Raw genomic sequence first — 8,790 nt, 5'->3', positions numbered from 1 at the left:
TTGCACTATGGGGGTCTTGTTAAGGAAGTCTGGTCCTAGCCAACGTGATGGAGATTTGGGTCTACTTTTTCTTCTATTTGGAGAAGGGTCTCAGATCTAATTCCTAGATCCTTGATTCCTAGATCCTTTTTTTTTTTTTTTTTTTTTGAGGCTATTGCAAATGGAGTTGTTTTCCTCATTTCCCTTTCAGATGTTTCATCACTTATGTATAAAAATGCCTTAGATTTATGCGTGCTGATTTTATATTCTACTATTTTGCTGAATTCATTGATGAGGTCTAGAAGTTTTCTGGAGGAGTTTTTTGGATCCTCTAAATAGAGGATCGTGTCATCAGCAAATAGTGACAGCTTGAGTTCCTCTCTTTCTATTTGTATCCCTTTAATTTCTTTAGTCTAATTGCTCTAGCTAGTATTTCAAGGATGATGTTGAATAGAAGTGGTGAAAGAGGGCATCCCTGTCTTGTTCCCATTTTTAAAGGGAATGCTTTCAATTTTTTCTCCATTAAGAATGATGTTGGCCATGGGCTTAGCATAAGTACCCTTTACAAGGTTTAGGTATGTCCTACTATCCCTATTTTTTCTATTGTTTTGAGCATGAAAGGAGTGTTGTATTTTGTTGAACACTTTTTCTGCATCAATTGAAATAACCATATGATTCTTATCATTAAGTCTATTGACATGATGGGTTACATTTATTGATTTATGGATGTTGAACCAACCTTGCATTCCTAGGATGAACCCCACTTGATCGTGGTGCACTGTCTACTTAATATGTTTTTGGATACGGTTTGCCAGAATTTTATTAAGGATCTTTGTGTCTATATTCAACAAGGATATTGGTCTAAAATTTTCTTTCCTTGATGTGTCTTTGTCTGGTTTTGGTATGAGGATGATATTAGTGTCATAGAATGAGTTTGGTAGGGTTCTCTCCTTTTCTATTTCCTGGAATACTTTGTGAAGTATTGGAATGAGTTCTTCTTTGAAGGTCTTGTAGAACTCAGCTGAGAATCTGTCTGGTCCTGGGCTTTTCTTGGTTGGTAGGCTTTTGATGGCTTCTTCTATTTCATTGCTTGATATTGATCTGTTTAAATTGTGTATGTCCTCCTGGTTCAGTTTGGGAGGATCAAATATTTCTAGAAATTTGTCGATGTCTTTGGTATTTTCTATTTTGTTGGAATATAGATTTTCAAAGTAGTTTCCTATTATGTTATGTATTTCAGTGGTGTCTGTTGTTATATTTCCTTTTTCATCACGAATTTTAGTAATTTGAATTTTCTCTCTCCTTCTCTTTGTTAGTGTTGATATGTTGTATTGTCCTCATTTACCTCTAAGAATTTTTTAATCTCCTCCCTGATGTTTTCTGTTATCCATACTTCATTCAATAGCATATTATTTAGTCTCCAGGTGTTGGAGCAATTTCTTTTTTTTATTTCATCATTGATTTCTAATTTCATTTCATTATGATCTGATAGAACACAAAGCAGTATCTCTATTTTTTTGCATTTACTAAGGGCTGCTTTGTGGCATAACATATGCTCTATTTTCGAGAAGGTTTCATATGCTGCTGAGAAGAAAGTGAATTTGCTCATTGATGGATGGAATATTCTATATATGTCTGTGAAGTCTAAGTTATTGTGTTATTGAGTTCTTTGGTTTCTTTGTTTAGTTTTTGTTTGGAAGATCTACCCAGTGGTGACAGTGGTGTGCTAAAGTCACCCAGAATTATTGTGTTGTGGTCTATTTGATTCCTGGAATTGAGAAGGATTTGTTTGATGTACGTGGATGCACCGTTGTTTGGGGCATAAGTATTTACTATTTTATGTCTTCCTGATGTATGGTTCCCTTAAGCAGTATGAAATGTCCTTCTTTATCCCTTCTGACTAACTTTGGCTTGAAGTCCAGTTTATCTGAAATAAGGATGAAAACCCCCACACTTTTACTGAGTCCATGTGCATGGTAGGTTTTTTCCCATCCTTTCACTTTTAGACTGTGGATGTCTTTCTCTATGAGATGAGTCTCTTGAAGGCAGCATATTTTGGGGTCTTTCTTTTCAATCAATTCTGCCAGTCTATGTCTTTTGATTGATGAGTTTAGGCCATTAATGTTCAGGATTATTATTGAGATATGATTTGTATTCCCAGTCATTTGGGCTTTTTTTTTATTTTTAACTTGACTTGGTTTCTCCTTTGAATGGATTGTCCTTTAAGGTAGTTCCTCCCTTTGCTGACTCCATTGTTGTTTTTCATTTCCTCCTCATGGAATATTTTGTTGAGAATATTCTGTAGTGCAGGTTTTCTATTTATAAATTCTTTTAATTTTTGTTTATCATGGAAGGATTTTATTTCATCTTCAAATCTGAAGGTTAGTTTTGTTGGGTATAGGATTCTTGGTTGGCAACCATGTTCTTTCAGAGCTTGAAATATGTTGTTCCAGGCCTTTCTAGCTTTTTTAGAGTCTGGGCTGAGAAATCTGATGATATCCGTATTGGTTTCCCCCTATATGTAATCTGATGCTTTTCTCTCACAGCCTTTAAAAGCCTATCTTTATTTTTTATTTTAGGCATTTTCATTATAATGTGCCTTGGTGTGGATCTGTTGTGATTTTGTGCATTTGGTGTTCTATAAGCCTATTGTTTTTGATTTTCCATTTCATTCTTTAGGTTTGGGAAATTTTCTGCTATTATTTCATTGAATAGGTTGTTCATTTCTTTGGTTTGTATCTCTGTACCTTCCTCAATCCTGATAATTCTTAAATTTGTTCTTTTCATTTTTCATTATGTCCCATTGTTCTTGGAGGCTGTGTTCATGATTTCTTACCATCTTCTCTGTTTGGGCAACTTTATTTTCAAGAGTAAATATTTTGTCTTTATTGTCTGAGGTTTTGTCTTCCAAGTGGTCTAGTCTGTTGGTGATGCTTTCCATTATTTTTTATTTGGTTTACTGTTTCCTTAATTTCAAGGATTTCTGTTTGGTTTTCTTTGAGAATCTCTATCTCTTTGTTGAAAGGATCTTTTGCTTCCTGCAGTTGCTCTTTCAACTGCTTATTGGTGTGCTCATTCATTGCCTGCATTTTCTCTCTTATCTCATCCTCTGCCTCCATGAATCATTTTAATTATGTATAATCTGAAGTCCTTTTCTGACACTTCTTCTACCATACTGTCACTGGATTTTACTAATATAGAATCTAGGTTTATTTGGATCATTTGCTTCCCTTGTTTTTTTCATGTTGTTCATGTATCTTCCCCTCTAGCAGTGCAGATCTGGAGTATTGCAGTTTCCCCCCTATAGGCTTATAGTGACCCTATAGGTTTCCAATACCTTTTCTTTAAGGGGGAGATCAATATTAGCAGTGCTCAGTTCAGACAAGATGCAACCCTAAACCAAATAGCCCCTATGAGGACATTAACAATATTGTCAAAATAAACAGAATGAGTTCAATTATTATCTTCAGTATAACAAATAGGTTTGCAATAAGGTCTGCAGTATCTAGTGGAGGACAAAGAGGATGGGGAGGGGTGTAGGCTGTACCTGTTAATGGGATAAGAAAAGAATGTATAGAAGTTCTAGATCATGGAACAAGTGAGAGTGTAATCAAAAGAAGTTGGTAGTTAGCATGTGAAAAGGTAGAAAGAGACTCTGAGGGAACAGGTAAACAAAAGGAGAAGAGGGTGAGAAAAATAAAGAAATAAAAAAAAGAAATAAAGAAATTTTTCAATAAGGAGAAAAAAAATGTACACTATACTATATAGTATTCAAACCTCCCAGTCTTCAGTAGCCTGATGTATGAGAGATACCTGACAATGAGCTTCCCGTGTCCAGCAGGTTTCTCAGGATCAGATTTGCCCCACCTAAAGATTGGAGATACAACTTCCAGGATTATCCAAGATGGCCACTCTGGCCTCCAAATGTGTTGGCAAATGGGGAGCTGCAGCTCAGGGTGTGGGTTTGGTTGACTGGAGGTCCTGGAGGTGGGGTGTGGTTTGTCGGGCAGGGGTCCTGGAGGTGGGCTGTGGTCGGTCTGGTTGTGGGATCTTGGATACAGGGTGCAGTCAGTCAGTCTGGGGGTCCTGGTGGTAGGGCACAGTCAGTCGGTCTGAGGACCCTGGAGGCAGGGAGTGGTTAGTCGGGTTGAGGGGTCCTGGAGACAGGTCTCAGTCAGTCCAGCCAGGGGTCCTGCAGGTCCTGGCTCTTGTCTCAAAATGGCAGCAGCCACGTGTGACCAAACCTGCAGATACTGTGACAGTGAACTTCCAGGCAACAGCAGGCAACTGGCGCTCCACTGGCGGTCTGCAGTCAGTCTGCTGGTTGTTATTGGATGATCGGCAGGTGAACCTCAGGCAGTGGGTGATGGATAGGTGAAAGGCAGGTGAGGGACAGGCAAGAGGCATGCAAATGGCAGATGGTAGATGCACTCAAAAAGTAGTCAATATGCTGAAAGATTGCAGGTGCTTGCAGTAGACAAATGGGGTAAACAGCAGGGGATCGATAAGCAGCAAACACTGCCTCACCAAGAAACAGATATCCTCTGCTTGAAACCTGAGTTACTGAGCGACAAGGAACACAGCCTCCCTCTAGTCTGCCATCTTGGATCTCCAAGCCTTTCTTCCTATATTCTCAATGACTCTGGTGGCACATACCTATATTCTCAATGAGTCTGGAGGCTGAGACAGGAGGATTACCAAGTTGGAGGCCAGCCTGGACAACTTAACAGTAACACACACACACACACACACACACACACACACACACAATTCTTGTGGCGCATCTGCTTAAAACCCTTCATTGCTGTGGTTCAGTACTAGAGCACATGCTTAGTATGTGGAAGACTCTAGGTTCAATCCCAGCACCAAAACAAACAAATAAAAGTCCTTATTGCTTTTCATTACACTTAGACCAAAAGCCCAAATCCTTTACAGTTTAGTAAGGATCTCCAATACCTGCACCTCCTGTCTTCCAGCTTCATTTCAACCACTTTCCTGCTTCAGCTGGCTTCCCTCAATTTTAGCTTTCTTCTTCTTCTTCTTCTTCTTCTTATTATTATTATTATTATGCATGTGTATGTGTATGTGACACTAGGGATGCAACTGTACCAGGCATTTCTGGCATTTCTAAGTGTTCTCACACCAAGGGCCTAATGCCCTGAGGAGAATTAAGTAGAAAGCAATTGGTGGTCAGGCATGGTGGTACATGCCTATAATCCCAGCTACTTGGGAAGTTGAAGGATCACAAACCTGGATAACTTAGTCAGATCCTATCTCAAAAACAAAAATAAATAAATAAAATTTTAGAACAGATTTTTTTAAAAAAGGAATGGAAACTATAGCTCAGTGGTCAGTGGTAGAGCATCCTGGGGTTCATTCCCCAGTACTGAAAAAAAAAGTCAGTCATAATCTCCATTTGATACCATGGTTGAGGGGTAAACATACTGCCCAGGCTCCTCTTGAAACCCAGGGCTCAAGTAATCCTCTCACCTCAACCCCTTAAGTAGCTGGAATTACTAGGCCAGTCTGGCAACACAACCCTGGTTCATTTGATTCCTTTTTGAATGAAACAGTGGTCTAACTTTCCTGTTAATCTTCAGAACATCTTATTCCAGGCTTGACTCTAGGAGCTATTATTACTGAAATATGGGGAATCCCAATAATAATTTTAAAAAGCAAAACTTAATAGACTGAGTGATTCACTGTCATCATGGATAAATGCTGGGTTAGATGGAAATGTATACTTAAAAAGAAAGGAAGTGGTAGTGCACACCTAACTTTCCAGGAACTTAGAAGGCTGAAACAGAAAGATTGCAAGTTTGAGGCCAGCCTCAGCAATTTCTCGAGGCCCTAACCAATTTAGCAAGATCTTGTCTCAAAATAAAAAGGTCTATAGAAGTGACTCAGTGGTTAAGCACCCTGCTTTCAATCCCTGATACCTACCTTCAAAAAATGAAATTTAAAAAAAGTAAAAGTAGGTAAAAGAAAGAGGAATATGTGAAAAATATTTGTAAAACACTACTCAAAAAAGTGACTTTGTTTTACTACTATCCTTCTATCCATATAAACTTTGAAATAGCGAGAAGACAAAAACCTGTTGAGCTGGCAGTTAATGAAAGAAAGGCATACAGGCAGGACTGTCTAGATTTTTAACTTAACCAAAATTCTTCCTGAAAGCACCCAGAAACTGCTCTGGATGCAGGAACTCATGTAAGAAATTTTATTAAATGGACAGGCAGAGTATCTGCTCACAGGGTGAGAGAGGGAGAGAGAGAGAGAGAGAGAGAGAGAGAGAGAGAGAGAGAGAGAGAGAGAGGAGGGAGAAAGCGAGGGAAAAAGAGAAAGAATGGCAGTGGAGTCATTCTTAAGTAGTCGTATTTTATGGGCTAATTATGGACCAATGGCTGGTGAGGAGGTTTGCGGGCTAACAATCTGGGTTGTAAAGTGGTGTGGGGGAGGGAGAATAATGGTGGCAGCAAAATAGCAGATCTGATGCAAATATTCCTCCCTTTTTGTTTTTATAGATACCAGGGGTGGGATGATGGTCTTTCTTCTGTAGCTTCTTCCTGCTGGTTAGCAGGAAACAGTCTCATTCTGCTAGTAGAGGACAGGCTGGACCAGGCTGACCGCAATGGCGATGACATCTAAGAAGTCCCCGAAGTGGTAGTACCAAATCCAGTTGAAGAGATAGAGGGTGCAGTAGACACCCAGCACAAACAGGTAATGGCTGGTGTTGGTCTCTGCCTCACTATTCTTGCTTACCATGAACAGCTGAGGCAAGATGACCATTGACTCTAGGTAGATAGAGAAGGTCCAGAGGCTCTCCAGAGGGATGAAGTTGTGGTTGACCAAGAGTACCAGGATGGCTGTGGGAAGACAAGGAACTCCACCGGGAACATATCATGGTCCCTATTATAAGTGGCTTTGAACTTGCTGTAAATCATCCAGACCGTGGTGAAAGAGCAGGCTATGTAGACCACCTTCACGCATGTGTTGTAAAGTGAGATGTAGTTGGTGAAGAGGTCCAACTGGCAGACAGTAAACACCACAGCAAACAGGACCTAGCTCCTCCCTGAAATCCCAGCACAGGAGCAGGACTTTCTGATTTTAAGCAGTAGCAAAATGATGGCTAAGAGGTGGGAGAGGTCTCCCAGGAATCGGAAGAGATTCATGGCTGGGGTGCTCTGGCAGTGCTCAGCTGGAGGGAGGCAGGCTGGTGGGGGCTGCCCCCTGGGGCTGCTGTTCTGGTGGGCAGCAGGCAGAAGGGGCAGGAGAGGGACCCTCTGGTGGGCTCTACTCTGGGGAGGGGGCTCTATGAGGGGGAGTCGAGGCTGGAGCTGGTGGCTGATCTAGAGTGGGGGAAAAGGGAGGAGGAGGAGGGATTAAGGGGGAGAAGGGGCAAAAGGAGGTGTTCCAGTTTACAGGAAGAACAAAGATCAGGTTTAGTGTACAAGAAAGAGAAAGCTTAAAGATAAAGAATTCCTTTCTATCTGCCCACTCGCTCATAGAAGTTGTATGCCATTGTGTAGCCACTTTGGATTGATTATCTAAAAGATAAGTTTTGGTGGTTTTAGGCCAGGGGTCAGGTAAAGGGGTTTAAGATTATCTAGTAGACACCCCAGGGGTGAATCTGCTGGAATGGAGGAAACAGGTCCCATGGTGGAGACTGAGAAACAGCCAAGTCAGTGTCCAAGGTGTCCTGAGGAGACAGACTGGTTGACTGGAGACAAGAAGGAAGCATAGTGATGGGGGTCATCACCCCACCATCAGTGTGTGCTGGGCAAAAGTCGAGAGAGTTGAGGACATGATGTCAGGGTTTTTGAGAGAGAAGAGAAGCCTCAACCCTGAGAGAGAATCTCCACCATAAAGATTGGGGACCCACCCATCAGATAAGTTCAACTAAGGATGCCAGCTGTAACTGTAAAAGTCATAGCTGGGGCAAACCCTACTCCTCAACCACCTCGAGCACACTGGACATGGCCACATCTCAGGTCAGGAGAGGAGTGTTAGGTCGACCTAGGGGAAAACTCACAAATCTGAAGCCAGTGGTGGATGTGGAGGAGAGTGTCCAGGCAAATGGAAGGTTAGACCAGTGTCTTGGGGGTCTGGGGTGACAGATGGGATTCTACCCACCTAAGTGGCGGTAGAAGAGCTTATCTGAGTCAGACACCAATGAAAAGTGAAAAGCGCCCAGAAAAACCACTCTAGATGTTTTTATTAATCGGACAGGCAGAGTGTCTGCCCACAGGGTGAGAGAGAGAGAAAGTGAGAGACAGAAAGAGAGAGAGAGAACGAGAGGGAGAGAGAGAAAGCGAGCGAGGAGTGAGAAAGAGAAAATGGTGGTGGAGCCATTCTTAAGTAGTTGAATTTCACTGGCTAATAACAAGGGACCAATGGCTGAGAGGAGGTGTGTGGGCTAACGATCTGGGTTGTAAAGTGGTGTGGGGGAGAGAGAATAATGGTGGCATCAAAATAGCAGATCTGATGCCAATATTTTCATTTATTTAATGCCACACTGTTTTCAAAACTCGTATTTTCTCCTCCACATTTTCTAAACTTTCTGCAATGAACATATATTAATTTTATAATGGCATGGGAACCCTACAATTTTATATGGAGGAAAAAAAGTCAACCACATATTATTTTTATCATAAAAGCATAAAAACCTAGATGTGAAAGAGACCAGGGAAGCCATTCAATTGAATCTTTCTAATAATCAAGGTTTTTTGCAAAATCTCTACATCTTATTTTCATGGTAATAAAAAGGCTGATGTGTTAAAACCTAAAAATTCTATTCTGAGAAACACAGTA

General features: G+C 41.0%; 1 pseudogene; it reads right to left on the bottom strand.

The window, feature by feature from the left end:
- Positions 1-6,576: 6,576 nt before the first annotated feature.
- On the bottom strand, positions 6,577-7,151 carry LOC124989245 (ER lumen protein-retaining receptor 1-like; annotated as a pseudogene).
- Between the last annotated feature and the right edge of the window lie 1,639 nt (positions 7,152-8,790).

The sequence above is a fragment of the Sciurus carolinensis genome, chromosome 7 (genome assembly GCF_902686445.1).
Source record: "Sciurus carolinensis chromosome 7, mSciCar1.2, whole genome shotgun sequence".
Lineage (NCBI taxonomy): Eukaryota > Metazoa > Chordata > Mammalia > Rodentia > Sciuridae > Sciurus > Sciurus carolinensis.
Note: the sequence above shows the minus strand (reverse complement) of the source record. Positions and strands in the feature narration are given on the sequence as shown.